At 46.9% G+C, this 17,067-nt stretch overlaps 1 long non-coding RNA gene across 2 annotated transcripts; it reads right to left on the reverse strand.

Annotated features, from left to right (window-relative positions):
* Window positions 1–799: 799 nt before the first annotated feature.
* Window positions 800–16,659, reverse strand: LOC120428385 (uncharacterized). 2 transcript variants are annotated; one of them, XR_005607084.2, is made up of 4 exons: window positions 16,386–16,659; window positions 6,550–6,831; window positions 6,381–6,486; window positions 800–884 (listed from the first exon to the last, which is right to left on the reverse strand). It is a non-coding gene; the product is annotated as an uncharacterized LOC120428385 (long non-coding RNA). The 2 variants fall into 2 exon arrangements; XR_005607085.2 differs by having other exon boundaries at window positions 6,550–6,796; window positions 16,386–16,658.
* Window positions 16,660–17,067: the final 408 nt, after the last annotated feature.

Raw genomic sequence — 17,067 nt, forward strand, 5'->3', positions numbered from 1 at the left:
TTTTTGTTCACTAAAATGCAAATATCTCGGCTTTGCGTAGACATAAATTGAATGTTAAAAAAAGCAAAATGAATTTCCTATAAGTTGGATGCATTAGTTTTGGCTGCAAATGTTTTGGCTCGTTTTGGGGAGTGATTTTTTATTTTTTTGGCTTAAAGATACATTTTTTTCTCCCTAAAACGCCCTGCCATGCCCAAACACAAGCTTTTATAGACTATGTCTGTACAGGAATTTGTTCAGGGGACATTAAACTATAATTTGAAGCCCAAGGCGACCATATTTGAATGACTTTAGCATGATTGTTACGCGCATTTCTGAAAAAATACTCGAAAAATGCACTTTTTTTATTCAAGCGCGCGCGAGTTGTAAACCATTTTTGGGATTTTTTTGTTGTATGAAAACATTGTTCCTGACATCCTAATCTATCATTCTAGGGGTGAGCACCGAAGATTTGACAACTTTTCATTTTTCGGCCTATTCTGCATTGATCGCCACTTCTCCGAACCCGGTCAGGTGGTCAGGCGCGCGCGGTTCTGGGCAACGGGCATACCCGCCTTACCGGGTTCGGAGAAGTGGCGTTCGGGGAAATGGCCGTTCGGGGATATGGGCATTCGGGAAAATGATTTTCAGGGATGTGGAAAATTAGGGGAAGTGACGGTTCGGGGAAATGATTCTCGGGTAAATGACATTTCGGGAAAGTGTCTTTTCGGAGATGTGGCATTCGGGGAAATGTCCTTTCGGGAATGTGGGTTTCGGGGAAATGTCATAGATTCTAAAAAAACATACACATATTTTTTTATAGGGATCAATAACTTGCATTCATGGCTTACGACTTTATTCACTTCTTTGGACTGTTATGGTACATTCTTATCTTCAACTTTATGCTGTGGGTGAAAATCGAGTAAGTATTCAAAGAAATATTAAGTAATGTTTATCATAATTGTTTATTTGTTATTTATTTTAATAAAAACACAGCTAATACTTTCAAATCAATTAGTAGAATGTTATCAAGAGTTGTTTACATACACATAACAAATTAATGATAATATTCATCAGGAAAAATATATACACGCAGAAAAATAAGGCATATTTGAATCAACAAAACGTTTTGTTGATTTGAAAATCAAGATTTTTATTGAATCAACGCTAAACGTCAAAGCAACTTTTTCAAAACAACAAAAGATTTTTGTTGAATTGAGAAAATCAAGGTTTGTTTCAACGCAAAATCGGCGTTGATTATATTCAACATCAAACCTCGTACAGGCTGATTCTACAAAATATTTATCTGCGTGTATCAAAATCTGCAATAGTGGATTTGCTGCAGAAAATGTTACCTTTTATAACAGTTTTTGTAGCAAGCTCATAGCTCATGTTTGCCCGCGTGTAAATATGTTAGCGATCTGCAGTTCTCACTAACACATATAATGCTGACAAGTCGCCGAGCAACACTCCAGAGAGAAGTTTTTGTTGGCGGTCTGTCCCTCTCTATTCATCAAATGTCCATGGCGCGGTGGTAGCGTGTCGGTTCAACAACCAAGAGGTTGATGGTTCAATGATCGTTCTGTTAAGATTTTTTTCTGCATTACAACCAAACAGTCGTCGGTAATGTCGATAATTGTCGGTAACGGGCAAAAATGCCATACCGCAAAAAATGCATGAGGACAGATTTCATGCAGATTCTGATATAATTTCATGCAGTTACACAGAAAAAAAAATCCGGTAAATTTACATCATTTATGATGTACCAAAAGTGCATGTCATTAATGATGCTGATTTACAACGTTTTCGTTTACGTTTCATCCAATGTAAATGCGCCCTGATAAGTTGGCAACCACCGCACTCTGTTTGCCCCTACGACGCTCAAGCCCACTGGGCACACGCGGGCTGCTGCTGTTTGACAGCTGCACTTCCGCTACCAGTCTGTAACCAAACAACAAAGAGATTACACGCTATTTTTCTTTTCGCTTAAGTTAAACCGCGTGTTTTATTCCGGCCTCCCCGAAACCTCTTTAGGTTGTGGGCCCAAGTCGCGTTTTACGGTCAAACGGAAAAGTGCGCGGAATCGTCGGGCGTCATGACGGACGCAAAACCCGCTCCGGTGCAGGTGCCGATGTTGGACGAGTCTAACTTCAACCCGTGGCGGCTCCGCATGCTAGCATTCCTGGAGGAGCACGAGCTCTTGGAGTGTGTGCGGACGAGTGTGGGTGACGTGGCGGAACTAAAGGAAAGAGCGGGAGAAAAGCCGGAGGAAAAGACGGCCCGGATGAAGCTGCTGGACAAGCGCATCAGGAAGGACCGTCACTGCCGTTCGCAGTTGATGGCGCGGATCAGCGATGCGCAGATGGACCACCTGGAGGAGGACATGTCCCCGAAGGACATCTGGGACAAGCTGCACAACATCCACGCGCGGAAGAGCGTCGCGAGCCGGATGCGGATCCAGCGGCAGATCGTGACGATGCGCTACGATGGGGGAAAGCTGCAGCAGCACTTTTTGCAGTTCGAAAAGTTGATCCGGGAGTATCGGTCCGCCGGCGCGAAGCTGGAGGAGATCGACGTGATTTGCCACCTGTTCATCTCGTTGGGATCGGCGTTCTCCGGTGCTGTGACGGCGCTGGAAACCATGTCGCAGGAGGACCTCAAGCTCGATTTCGTCAAGAACCGGCTCTTGGACGAAGAGACGAAGAAGGGCATCGAATCGCCCACCCCGTCCCAGAGCGATGCTGCGTTTCACGGGGCGAAGCCGCAGAAGAAGCAAAAGTGTTTCGGCTGCAACAAGGAGGGCCACCGGGTGGCCGACTGTCCCGAGAAGAAGAAGCCGCAGCAGAGCAAGAGGAAGCAGAAGTCGAAGGCGAACGTGGCGGATTCCGGCAGCAACCGGAAGGAAGTTTGTTTCGTGAGCGAGGCGAACCCCCAGCAGGCGCGGACGCGCTGGTTCATCGATTCTGGTGCGACGGACCATCTAGTGCGGGACAAGGAGCTGTTCTGTGAGCTGCATCGTCTGAAGAAGCCCATCGAGATCGCGGTGGCCAAGGACGGTGAAACGATCCAGGCGGAGCACTCCGGCACGGTGAAGGTGGTGGCGGTCGTTGACGGTAAGAGAGTGAACTGTACGATCAAAGACGCGTTGTACGTGCCAAAGTTGCGCTGCAATTTGTTTTCGGTGCTGCGCGTTGAACAAGCCGGGATGCGCGTCGTGTTCGAAGACGGGAAAGCGACAGTGTACAGTGGTTCCGAAATCGTCGCGTGTGCTACTGTGCAGAACAAGCTGTACGAAATGAACTTTCTGGCTCGGCACGGTACGGAAGATTCTTCGCTGTTGACGTGCGGTCGCGTGCGGAAGGGGTTCGTGCTCTGGCACCGTCGTTTTGGACATTTGAACGAGCAAAGCCTCAAGTGTCTGGTGCAGAAGGAGATGGTATCCGGACTCGATCTCAGTACCGCCGGGACTGACGATACCATCGTGTGTGAATCGTGCGTTGTCGGCAAGCAAACGCGGAAGCCTCACCCACCGCGTGAAGGTCGTCGATCGTCGCGAGTGCTCGAATTGGTACACACCGACGTGTGTGGTCCCGTGTCGCCGGAGGGACTCGACGGGATGAAATATTTTGTGACGTTCATCGACGACTGGACCCATTTCGTGATGGTGTACCTGATTCGCTCGAAGGACGAGGTCATGGAGTGTTTCGAGGAGTACGAGGCTTTGGTGACGGCGAAGTTCGAGCGGCCGATCTCTCGGCTGAAGTGCGACAACGGCGGCGAGTACCGGAACAAGCGTTTCGAGGGGTTCTGCAAGAAAAAGGGGATCCGGATGGAGCCTACTGTCCCCTACACGCCGGAGATGAACCCGTTGAGCGAGCGCATGAACCGGACGCTAGTCGAGAAGGCGCGGGCGATGCTTGCTGATGCTGGCGTCGACAAGAAGTTCTGGGGGGAAGCCATGCTGACGGCGGCCTACCTGACGAACCGAAGCCCGACCGCTGCTCTCGAGATGAAGAAAACGCCGTACGAGTTGTGGGAGTCCAAGAAGCCGGACGTGTCGAACATTCGTGTTTTTGGCAGCGATGTGTTCGTCCACGTCCCGAAGGAGTTGCGCCGTAAGCTGGACGACAAGGCGTGGAAAGGAACGCTCGTCGGGTACTCGCACAACGGGTATCGAGTCTGGGACCCCAAGAAACGGACGGTCGTCACGGCGCGCGACGTGGACTTCGTGGAGTCTGTCGTGGAGCAGCAGCAGGTCGCGCAACCCAACTCGCAGTTTGTGCCACTTGAATCTGATGAAGAAAGCTGCGTCGATGACGCGAGCTGTGCCGACGATGGAGACGAGACTTCGGAAGACGAGTTCAGCAGTGCTGCCGATGAACCCGAAGCTGAAGAAGCTGATGGCAGCGGCCGACCTCAAAGACCGAAGAACCCTCCCGCTTGGCACAAGGATTTCGAGGTTGAGTACGCCAGTTTTGCACTCAACGCGATGAACTTCATCGAGGACATCCCGAGTTCAGTCCCTGAGCTGAAAAAGCGGGACGATTGGCACGAGTGGAGAGCTGCGATGCAAGACGAGATGAACTCCATGAAGCGCAACAACGCCTGGACGCTGGTGAAGTTGCCTGCAGGACGCAAAACCGTTACCTGCAAGTGGGTGTTCAAGGTGAAGCGGGGCGACGCTGAGAAACCGGACCGGTTCAAGGCGAGACTGGTCGCCAGAGGCTTCACGCAGAAGCCCGGGTTCGACTACACCGAGACCTACTCTCCGGTGGCGAAGTTGGACACGCTGCGGGCGGTGTTGGCGCTGGCCAACGAGAATCGGATGTTCGTGCACCAGATGGACGTGAAGACCGCGTTCCTGAACGGTGAGTTAGCTGAAGAGATCTACATGACCCAGCCGGAAGAGTTTCAGCAGGGGAATGGTCTGGTCTGCAAGCTGAACCGTTCCATCTACGGGTTGAAGCAAGCGTCCCGGGCGTGGAACGACCGATTCCATGGCGTCATCAGCAAACTCGGATTCGTCCGGAGCGCCAACGACATGTGTCTCTACACCCGAGGAGCTGGAGACAAGAAGCTGATCCTGGTACTGTACGTCGACGACATCCTCCTCGCCGGAACGTCGTTGAAAGTGCTGGAGGCGGTCAAGCAGAAGCTAACCGAGGAGTTCGAGATGACGGACGAAGGTGAGATCAAGCAGTTCCTAGGAATGCGCTTTGAACGTGACAAGCTGAAAGGAGTTCTGAAGATCAGTCAGCGCGACTACTTCGATGGCCTCCTGAAGCGTTTCCGGATGGACGACTGCAAGCCGATCTCGACACCGATGGAGCACCGGCTGAGGCTGGTGAAAGGAGAGGAGAAGCAGAGAACGTCGAAGCCCTACCGTGAGCGAGGATTCCCGAGACTGCAAGCGCCTGAAGCACGTGGACACCAAGTTCCACTTCCTGCGGGAGCTGGTGCAGCAGAGGACGATCGAGATCGAGTTCGTGCGCTCTGCGGAGCAACAAGCGGACATCATGACCAAGGGTCTACCGGCAGTTGTCTTCAAGGATCTTCGCGCCAAGCTGGGATTGGAGGAGACGTGCTGTGATTGAGCAGGGGTGATAAGTTGGCAACCACCGCACTCTGTTTGCCCCGCTCAAGCCCACTGGGCACACGCGGGCTGCTGCTGTTTGACAGCTGCACTTCCGCTACCAGTCTGTAACCAAACAACAAAGAGATTACACGCTATTTTTCTTTTCGCTTAAGTTAAACCGCGTGTTTTATTCCGGCCTCCCCGAAACCTCTTTACGCCCAAAATGCGCCAAAGCAAAACTTTTCAAAATCGTGTAAATTTCCGATGAAAATAACGTAAATTTACCCAATCCTAAAAATTATTTTCTCCGTTGAATCTAGAAACTAATGTGATTTTCAAAAGCTCTTATGGCCTAGCGCATTTAAGGAAGGCATTATTTTTACCTTTCTGGCACCAATTAATTTAAAGAGTACTTTTATTTGACCAGAAAGACGAAAATAAACCTTACTAGACTGCGAAAAGCAAAACATTTTTGTAAATAAGCTAGTGATTCTAGATTCAACGAAGTAATGCACACATTTTTTGACAAACGCATGATGTTTTTGTATCTGTTATGAAAACATCACAAGCAACTAATGAAATCTGGAGCAACATTTGAAAGGGGCGGTTCGACATTGCTTTCACGGCCTTTCGTCCCATTTAAACGCGTGTAATGAAAGGCAGTAAGAGCAATGTCGTACCGCCCCTTTCAAATGTTGCTCCAGAAATCTAGCAAAACAATGTAAATGCGCCAATTTGAGTTTGTAAACAAAGAAGAGGGAGTAGGATACACTCTTCGATCACAAACTCAAATTGGCCCATTAAGGTTGCTATAAATGAAACTCACCTGGATTTAAAAGATTATCATCGTTGCGATTTCGGTCGCTCAACAATGATTGTAATCATGTGACCCATGGGCTTACGAAGTCGTACATGGCGCGATTGGAGAAGTTCTGAAATGAAAAGTTCTAAAATTACAAACAGACTCATACATTTCAGCCTAAGATAGAACTTACTCTTGCTCGATTAAGCTCACCGGACGATGCATAAATGCCATGATGTTTTGGCGGCCAGAGTATACGTTGTTATTATCCAAATCCATGTGAATCGCCGCCAGCGGGTTATTAGAATCGTCATTCGTTTGCGAGTGGCCATTATTTTAGCAGGAATTCGCCAACGTTGGTCCCTTTTTGATTTCAAGACTGTTTCAGCGCCAACATCCCACAGTTTCTTCTTTCGTGTTTATCTACTTGAACTGCCGTTCTACGCATAATTGTCCCATGTTCAAAAATGTGCAACTGAGAAAAACGTGATTGAAAATTTTCGACCGATTTCTGTGTTTCTACGCATAATTGTCCCGTGGGTTCCTATTCGCCCTATGTGTCCCTAATCGCCCCAGTTAGCAGTTTATCATTCTTATTTGTGATTCTCTTGCTATACAACAGGTAAACAAGACATAATGCTTCGTAAAATTAATGATTTCGTGATAGAAAATACTTGGTGGGACAATTATGCGTAGAAGTACAACGATGAGACAAACAGACTTGATGTGGAGTTTCCGAACAATGTACCAGATTTTATGTGTTTTTCTTAAAGTACACATCAAACTAAACTTAAAAATGTCATAAAGTCAAAATCGACCAAAACTGACATGGGACAATTATGCGTAGAACGGCAGTGAACGGATAGCAATTTTTCTTGGAGCTTGGTGGCAAAAGAGTTAAATTTTTGAAGTAGAAATAATGTTACTTTTTAACCTGGCCATGGTCTTCGTTTTCTACATACACGAATGGTATTCCGGGTCTATAGGACCCAGAAATGATTTCAGCTGCCAAAATTCGAGATTGTAACCGATTTTGGATGTCTTGACCGCAAATGAAAGGCTAGGATGTCTACTTTCTGAATCCGACTGGCAGAACCGGTTTTGGACACCGTGGCCACCGGGAACCTGCTATAACCGAAAAAAGTCCTTTTTGAGGCCCCTACTTTGGGGACCTGTATCTCCGAAACGATTGCACATAGCAGGTTGCTTCCGGTTGCATTCGACAGATAATAACCTGAATTTTAAGCCCCAGAAAAAATAATTGGTCCATAGTGGCCACCGGTTCCGGTAACCCGGAACTTCCGGAAAACTTGATTTTTGCAGTTTTTGACATAAAACCGTCACACAGACCAGTATTTTGAAACGGATTATTTTGCAAATCATTGCAGAATGATACTACATACTACTCCTGACTATTTGGTATCGGTTCTGGCCAACTCTGGCCAATCCGGAACCGGTTCCAGGGTACCACTAAAACGGTTCCAATAATTGTCACGCTAGAAACCCGTCATGTTGCATATCAAACTTCATGAATTTGCATGTTATGACCATCTGAGGTCATGCCGATGACCTTTGACCCATCCTGGTCACTCCGGAACCGGTTACCGGTGGCCACCGGGGGACACTATCGGAATATGCAATGAACCCTATCATCCGACGTATCAAACTTCATGAAATTGAAAGTTATGACCATCTGAGGTCACGCCGATGTCCTCTGACCCATCCTGGTCACTCCGGAACCGGTTACCGGTGGCCACTGGGGGACACTATCGGAATATGCAATGAACCCTATCATCCGACGTATCAAACTTCATGAAATTGAAAGTTATGACCATCTGAGATCATGTCGATGTCCTCTGACCCATCCTGGTCACTCCGGAACCGGTTACCGGTGGCCACTGGGGGACACTATCGGAATATGCAATGAACCCTATCATCCGACGTATCAAACTTCATGAAATTGAATGTTATGACCATCTGAGATCATGTCGATGTCCTCTGAACCATCCTGGTCACTCCGGAACCAGTTACCGGTGGCCACTGGAGGACACTATCGGAATATGCAATGAAACCTATCATCCGACGTATCAAACTTCATGAAATTGAAAGTTATGACCATCTGAGGTCATGCCGATGTCCTCTGACCCAACCTGGTCACTCCGGAACCAGTTACCGGTGGCCACTGGAGGACACTATCGGAATATGCAATGAACCCTATCATCCGACATATCAAACTTCATGAAATTGAAAGTTATGACCATCTGAGGTCATGCCGATGTCCTCTGACCCATCCTGGTCACTCCAGAACCGGTTACCGGTGGCCACTGGGGGACACTATCGGAATATGCATAAACCCTATCATCCGACGTATCAAACTTCATGAAATTGAAAGTTATGACAGAGCTGAAAATGTCAGGGGTCCTGACGCGAAAATCGGCGACGCATACACGATTCTTTCAGATCCATTCACTGAACCGCAAAACCGTGACATAAACAAACCCGACTCAGTCGTGAGTGCCCTAGCTCACTGAGCAACTGCAATGCGAGGCAGTAGTCGACCAACGCTCATTCGACGTTGCACGCACACACATAAAGAAACAAATTTTTTACACAAAAGTTGGTATTTATGTGTGGAAATGTAATTTTTGAATATAAGTTATGGTTGTTTTAAGTGTTTTGCACAGTCTAGAACCATTCAATTGTTTAAAAAAAGTCAAAATATTGTTTAGAGAGGATTTTACGAGTCAGTCATACGACACGAATTAAGTGAGTGTAGCTCATTTTTTTACGTCTCTCATTCTCCAGCAGCCGACCGGCACGAGTCAGGCGGCAGTGGTTGAACGGACACAGTAAGCTTACAGTCAGATGCTAGCAGTGAACTGACATTTTGGTTTGCTTCATGTGTACGCTGGGTTGGAAACATTATGCAGGCCTGGTTATGTCCATGTGTGGTCATGCCGATGTCCTCTGACCCATCCTGGTCACTCCGGAACCGGTTACCGGTGGCCACTGGGGGACACTATCGGTAATATGCATATAACCCTATCATCCGACGTATCAAACTTCATGAAATTGAAAGTTATGACCATCTGAGGTCACGCTGATGTCCCCTGACACACCTGGTCACTCCGGAACCGGTTACCGGTGGCCACTGAGGGATACTATCGAAATATGCAATGAACCCTATCATCCGACGTATCAAACTTCATGAAATTGAAAGTCATGACCATCTGAGGTCATGCTAACGGTCGGTGAACTTATCTGGTCACGTCGGAAGCGGTTACCGTTGGCCACTTGGTGACACTCTCTGAGTATGTAGTAAACCCTATCATCCGGACGTATCAAGAATTCATGAAATTGAAAGTCATGACCATCTGAGGTCATGCTAACGTTCTTTGAACTTATCTGGTCACTTCGGAAATCGGTTTCCGATGGCCACTTGGGGACATTTGTGGAATATGCTAGAAACTCCTATCATCCGAAATATCAAACTTGAATAGAAACCCTATCGTCCGACATATAAAACTTCATGAGGCCGTCTTTCTCTCAAACCGAGTGTTGCCGAGATTTGGGTGCAGAAACTCTTTCATCTAACCTTTGATTTTGATATTTTAGAAATTATAGACATAGTGTGATAGTGTGATAGTGTCCTCCAGTGGCCACCGGTAACCGGTTCCGGAGTGACCAGGATGGGTCAGAGGACATCGGCATGAACTCAGATGGTCATAACTTTCAATTTCATGAAGTTTGATATGTCGGATGATAGGGTTCATTGCATATTCCGATAGTGTCCCAAGTGGCCACCGGTAACTGGTTCCGGATGTGACCGGTTGGGTCAGAGGACATCGGCATGACCTCAGATGGTCATAACTTTCAATTTCATGAAGTTTGATACGTCGGATGATAGGGTTCATTGCATATTCCGATAGTGTCCTCCAGTGGCCACCGGTAACAGGTTCCGGAGTGACCAGGTTGGGTCAGAGGACATCGGCATGAACTCAGATGGTCATAACTTTCAATTTCATGAAGTTTGATATGTCGGATGATAGGGTTCATTGCATATTCCGATAGTGTCCCCAAGTGGCCACCGGTAACTGGTTCCGGAGTGACCAGGTTGGGTCAGAGGACATCGGCATAACCACAGATGGTCATAACTTTCAATTTCATGACGTTTGATACGTCGGATGATAGGGTTCATTGCATATTCCGATAGAGTCCCTCAGTGGCCACCGGTAACTGGTTCCGGAGTGACCAGGTTGGGTCAGAGGACATCGGCATAACCACAGATGGTCATAACTTTCAATTTCATGACGTTTGATACGTCGGATGATAGGTTTCATTGCATATTCCGATAGTGTCCTCCAGTGGCCACCGGTAACAGGTTCCGGAGTGACCAGGTTGGGTCAGAGGACTCGGCATGACCTCAGATGGTCATTAACTTTCAATTTCATGAATGTTTGATACGTCGGATGATAGGGTTCATTGCATATTCCGATAGTGTCCCCAAGTGGCACCGGTAATGGTTCCGGAGTGACCAGGTTGGGTCAGAGGACTTCGGCATAACTACAGGGATGGTCCATAAACTTTCAATTTCATGACGTTTGATACGTCGGAGGATGATTATGGGGGGGTTCATTGCATATTCCGATAGCGTCCCTCAGTGGCCACCGGATAACTGGTTCCGGGAGTGACCAGGTTGGGGTCAGAAGGGACATCGGCATGAACTCAGATGGTCTCTAACTTTTCAATTTCATGAAGTTTGATATGTCGGATGCGAGGGTTCATTGCATCTTCCGATTAGTGTCCCCCCGTGGACCACGGTAAACTGGTTCCGGCAGTGTCCAGGTTAGGGTCAGAGGCCATCGGCATGACCTCAGCTGGTCATAACTTTCATTTTCCTGAAGTTTGATACGTCGGATGATAGGGTTCAATGCCTTTTCGATAGGGTCCCTCAGTGGCCACCGTGTAAACTGGTTCCGGAGTGACCAGGTTGGGTCAGGAGGAAATCGGCATGACCTCAGAGGTCATACTTTCAATTTCATGAAGTTTGTAGTTCGATGATTGGGGTTTCATGCATAATTCCGATAGTGTCTCAGGTGGCCACCGGTAATGGTTCCGAGTGACCAGGTTGGGTGAAGAGGACATCGCATTGACCTCAGAATGGTTCATTACATGTTTTCCAATTTCATGAGTTTGATATGTTCGGTTTGTTAGGTTTATGCATTATTCGATTGTGTCCCTCGTGGCCACCGGTATCTGGGTTCCGGAGTGCCAGGTTGGGTCAGAGGACATCGGCATAACCACAGATGGTCATAACTTTCAATTTCATGAGTTGTTTGATACGTCGATGATAGGGTTCATGCATATTCCGATAGGTCCCTCAGTGGCCACCGGTAACTGGTTCGGAAGTGACCAGGTGTGGGTAAGAGGACATAGGCATAACCACAGATGGTCTTAAACTTTCATTTTCATGACTTTTGATTTCGTAGGATGATAGCTTTCATTGAATATTCAGATAGTTTCTCCAGTGGCACGGGTTATCAGGGTTCCGGAGTGGACCAGGTTGGGGTCAGAGGAACATTCGGCATGACCTCTGATGGTCCATAACTTTGCGCGAAGTTGAGTCATGTGAAGTTTGATACGTCGGATGAAGGGGCACGTTGCTATATTCGGATTGTGTCCCAAGTGGCCATCGGTAACTGGTTCGGGAGTGACCAGGTTGGGTCAGAGGACATCGGCGATGACCTCAAGATGGTCTTAACTTTCAATTTCAATGAAGTTTGTAACGGTCGGATGATAGGGTTCATTGATATTCCGATAGTGTCTCAGTGGCCTGTCGGGTAACTGGTTCCGGAGTGACCTGGGTTGAGTGTCAGAGGACATCGGCTGGTTGACCTCTGATGTCATAACTTTCAATTTCATGTAAGTTTGCTACGTCGGTTGATTGGGTTCATTGCATATTCTTCGTTGTGTGTCCTGCTTCTAGTGGCCACCGGTAACTGGTTACGGAGTGACAGGTTGTGGTTCAGAGTGGACATCCGGGATTGACTGATGGTCATACATGCAATTTCATGAGTTTTGAATATGTCGGATGAATTAGGGTTTCTGCATATTCGATAGTGTGTCCCTCAGTGGCCTCCGGTAAACTGGTTCCGTGTAGTTGCGCAGGTGGGGTCAGAGGAGCATCGGCATAACCACAGATGTGTGGTTCATAAGCTTTCAATTTTCTATGAAGTTTGATACGTCGGATGAAAGGTTTCATTGCATATTCCGATGTGTCCTCGTGGCCACGGTAGAAAATCTGGGTTCGGAGTGACCAGGTTGGTCAGAGGACATCGATGACCTCAGATGGTCATAACTTCAATTTCATGAATTGATACGTCGGATGATAGGGTTCATTGCATATTCTGTGAGATTATGTTGTCCCTCTTGTGGACGCAACGGGTTAGTGTAAGCGTGGTTCCCTGGAGTGACCTGGTTGGGTTTCAGAGGACTCGGTCTTACTGACCTTCAGATGGTCATAACGTTTCAATTTTCGTTGAAGTTTGATACGTTTATCGGATGATAGGGTTTCATTGCATTTTCCGATAGTGTCCTCCTTGAGTGGCACCGGTAACAGTTTCGGAGGTGTACCAGGTTGGGTCAGAGTGGACATCGTTGTGACTCTTGATGTCATAAAATTTCTATTTCATGAAGTTTGATACGTCGGATGATAGTGGTTCATATGCCGTTATCCGATGTGGGTCATCCAAGTGGGAGCAACGGTATCTGGTTCCGGTATGACCAGGTTGGGTCTAGAGAGGAATCGGAATGATCAGAGATGGTGATAGTAATTCAATTTACTGAAGGTTTAGATTTACGTCGGATGATAGGGTTCATTTTGCGATTTTTCGATAGTGTCGACTTCAGTGGCCACCGGTAACTGGTTCCGGAGGTGACCAGTTGGGTTCGATTTCAGAGGGACATCGGCATGACCTCAGTTTATGGTCATAACATGCAATTTCATGATTTGTGAAGGTTTGATATGCAACATGACGGGTTTCTAGCGTGACTATGATTATTGGGGTGAACCTGTGTTTTTGCTGGTACCCTGGGACCGGTTCCGGTTTTGGCCACGAGTTGGCCAGAACCGATACCAAATAGTCAGGGGTGTATGTAGCATACTTCTGCAATGTTTTGCAAATAATCCGTTTCAAAATACTGGTCTGTGTGACGGTTTTATGTTCAAAAACTGCAAATAATCATGTTTTTCCGGAAGTTTACGGGTTACCGGAACCGGTGGCACTATGGCGTCATTTGTTTTTTCCGAAAGAAGTTTTGGATCGAAATAAATATTTTTTAAATTGACACAACCCAGCAGCTATGTCAAATTTTGACATTTTGTGGTGGATTTGTTTTCTCTAATGGTCAGCTCGGGTTACATTATCGTGTACATTTTCCTAAACCTGTGTACTTCTGGAGCAACATTTGGAAAGGGGCATAACAAGGCCAACCATTTCCATTTTTACCCTAAACAAAAACAATGACAGGCTTATTAATTTATCCACTTTATCCATTTTTTTTTTCTTCAGTTCAACCCGTATAACACATTTCTAGTTCTAGTACTTGAACTAAAATTTGAATGAAAAAGTTAAAAACAATCTCGAAAATTTGGGAATGATTATTTTAGTCCTCATGTTGCGTGAATTGCTAGAATGGGAAACCCCTTTTTAATCAAATACCTATATTTAAACTGAACACATATAAAATTGCTCTATAATGTGCTCTACAAATTTAAAGATTAGAGTTTTGTGGTAATCTGAACTAGAAAACAGCGTGCTCAAAACTAATCTTAATTACGGGTTTGGTTTAATGTAGGAATAATTGTATATTTTGAGCTGGAAGAGCTGGAAGTGTCCGCAGTTCCTGGAGATGGCAGTCCCCCAGCGGCTGATCAAGGTTAAGGAGAAGCAGCTCTGCTTCAACTGCCTCCGGGCGGGACATACCTCAGCGCAGTGTGTGTCCACAAGACGTGCAAGAAGCGGCACCACACCCTGCTGCACGCCGAGTGCCGGAGAAACCCCAAGCAACCGACAACACAAACGAAGGTGGAGCAACCTGGTGCTCCACAACAAGCCAAAGTGAGTCGAGGGACGCCAGAGGCCAGCTGCTCTGGACATCTAGCGCCCGACGCGCTGCCAGCCGTCGCGGACTCTCGGAATAAACCCTGCAGCCCACACCCCTGCCGTGGTTTATTAATAACTACACAACATGAATTGGATTGGAAGTGGCGCAGCACACGAAGAAGCGGTCCTGATTCAAGGCACGGAGTTTGAGGATCGACCCAACTTGGAGCAGCACACCGAAGCCTGCGCACGAGAAGTTGGAATCTACAAGGAAGCAAGTGAGGTGAGTGATCTAGCGAATTTGAAGCAAGTTTACCTGCCGTTCCACGTGATACTGCGAACATTGGAAGACGACGCTGGCTTTTCAAGCCAAGCGATTCCTGACCAAGGACACAAGGTTCAAGGTCCCACGACGCAGCGCTCTGCTGCACTCAGCGTACTTGAGAAGACTACAAACGCATGAGGAGGAGTAACGGTGCGTACAAGGGCGGCCTCGGCGCCGCACAAGACTGCTGCAGTTGACACACAGCTGAGCGATGAGCGTTCGAAATATCCAGCAGCTGCAGCACCGGCATGGAAGAAGCAAAGGAGTGACACTGAAGGATTCGTTCCACACAAGCGGTCGGTAGACACCGATCTACTAAAGCGAGCATCAGCTGGAGGCACTGGAGATGGTCCAAGTGGAAGCAGAACAAAATGCCGGTTTCCTACAATCGGCAAGCACATCCCACGAGTCGGCCAGGCCTTTTGGCAGCCCCTGCGACTGTTAACTGCGCTGACCGGTGCATCCTGTAAGAACGCAACGAAGATTAGCTCGGTTCTGTACAACAGGGCGAAAAGGATTCGCATCGACTTGCGGATCCCAAGAGCACCTGGCGAAGAATTGAAAGAACACACACCTGGTCAAAGTACGGCCACACCTGGTAGACGAAAGAGTGACCTCTGGATCGCCTGGATATCAACGGCAGTTCTTCGCGGGTGGAGGATGTCCGAGCTTGACAAGGTCAGCTCGAAGAAAATTCTGGTTTGGTTTGGGCAGCACTGTGCCTGCTGCGACGAGAACGGAAAAGAAGGTGGCAACCCAGCCTGCGTCGTTGCCAACAACAACAAGAAGCGCGCGCAACGACTTGCGCGAGTTAGCACGACGACGCCCGAAAGGGAGAAAGAAGCGCACAAACGATGTGCGCGGCAACAGCGCGCCGTTGATGACGACGGTGCTAGAAAGAGAGCGACAACCCGAACGACGACGAAGAGAGGAGAGTTTTTTGGCGCGCAACGGACGAGTTAACGCGATCGTTCGGAGAAGCAGCAAGTTTTTCGCAAGCAGCCGAACCGGTCGGACGTAAAGTCACCTCGTCGCGATCGTCGGAAGAGACGCTAGTTTTTACCACTAAATTTATGTTAAGTAGCCGTAAATAGATTAGTGAAGACAAAAATCTAGTGTTTCTGTTTGCCTGTGATACTTCCGACCCTCCCAAGCTGGTTCCCCAAGTCCGCCTGAAGTGAAGTGAAAATACAGTCCGCTCCGATCATAAGGTTTTCTTGTCATTTTGAAAAAAAAGCTCCTGAATATTTAGTTGCTCATATTCCTAGGTGGCGCAAAGTGGTGCACCAAATTAAAACGGTCGAAAAACATGCAAATTCGGTCCAAACTCACAATGTTATTCACAGGGATTCTTGTCCAAGGTTCAAATGATAACAAAACATTTTTTGTTTCATACAATTTTGTGTTTGGTAATTTTTACGGGCTTTCGAAAACAGGTCTTTTTTATTTCCCTATAACTGGCCATTTTTGTTTACTTTTCGAACTGTAACTTTGCTTGTGCTTAACCAAATTTAGTAAAATTTGAGGAGATGTTAATTTAGGTACATCCTACTGTGGTGACGGAACAAAACAAAACAATTTATTTTTTTCAAAATCCACCTCTCGATTTCTCGCGCACATCCTACTCTTTTCGCGTTCGTCAAATGACTGTCGTTCTCGAGCAAGCAGCTAACAAAATTCAACCATGCACGCTGAAACGCGACAACTCATTCAAAAGTTTAATGTAATTCTTATGAAACGCAACTCATTCTTCTAGGCATTCTACCCAAATTTGAGTAAAGAAGGTTTGACCAAACAAAAAGTCGAACTTTATTTAATTATTTTGCATTTACCTTTTCCTTATTATTTTCGGTTTCTTTTATTTCACATTAGCATTACTCATTCCCTACACCTGCAACATAAAGCACTATGAAAAATTTTGTCAGTGCCGGGATATTTGAGTACACAATTTTGGTATGGGAGAGGCTTAAACAAATTTGTATTCACACCTGTCTTTAATACGCATCTTAAAAATTGTTACAACGAAAAATGTCAGAGAAATAATTTATCTGCGCGACATTTTTAATAACGTTTGAAACCGTATTTATAAAAAAATGCAGTTCGGAGGAGCAAAACATTACGTAACACAAATCTATACATAATTTTCATGTTTGAATTATATATTGAATTAAGACCGTGCTGGGCCAGCACACGCAAAACCAAACGATTCCGGATGAGTTCCTCCTGCACACCCAGCTGAAGACGATTGACGCGGCCTACGAGGAATTCAACCACTTCCAGA

Source organism: Culex pipiens, chromosome 1, assembly GCF_016801865.2.
Source record: "Culex pipiens pallens isolate TS chromosome 1, TS_CPP_V2, whole genome shotgun sequence".
In the NCBI taxonomy this organism is placed as follows: Eukaryota; Metazoa; Arthropoda; class Insecta; order Diptera; family Culicidae; genus Culex; species Culex pipiens.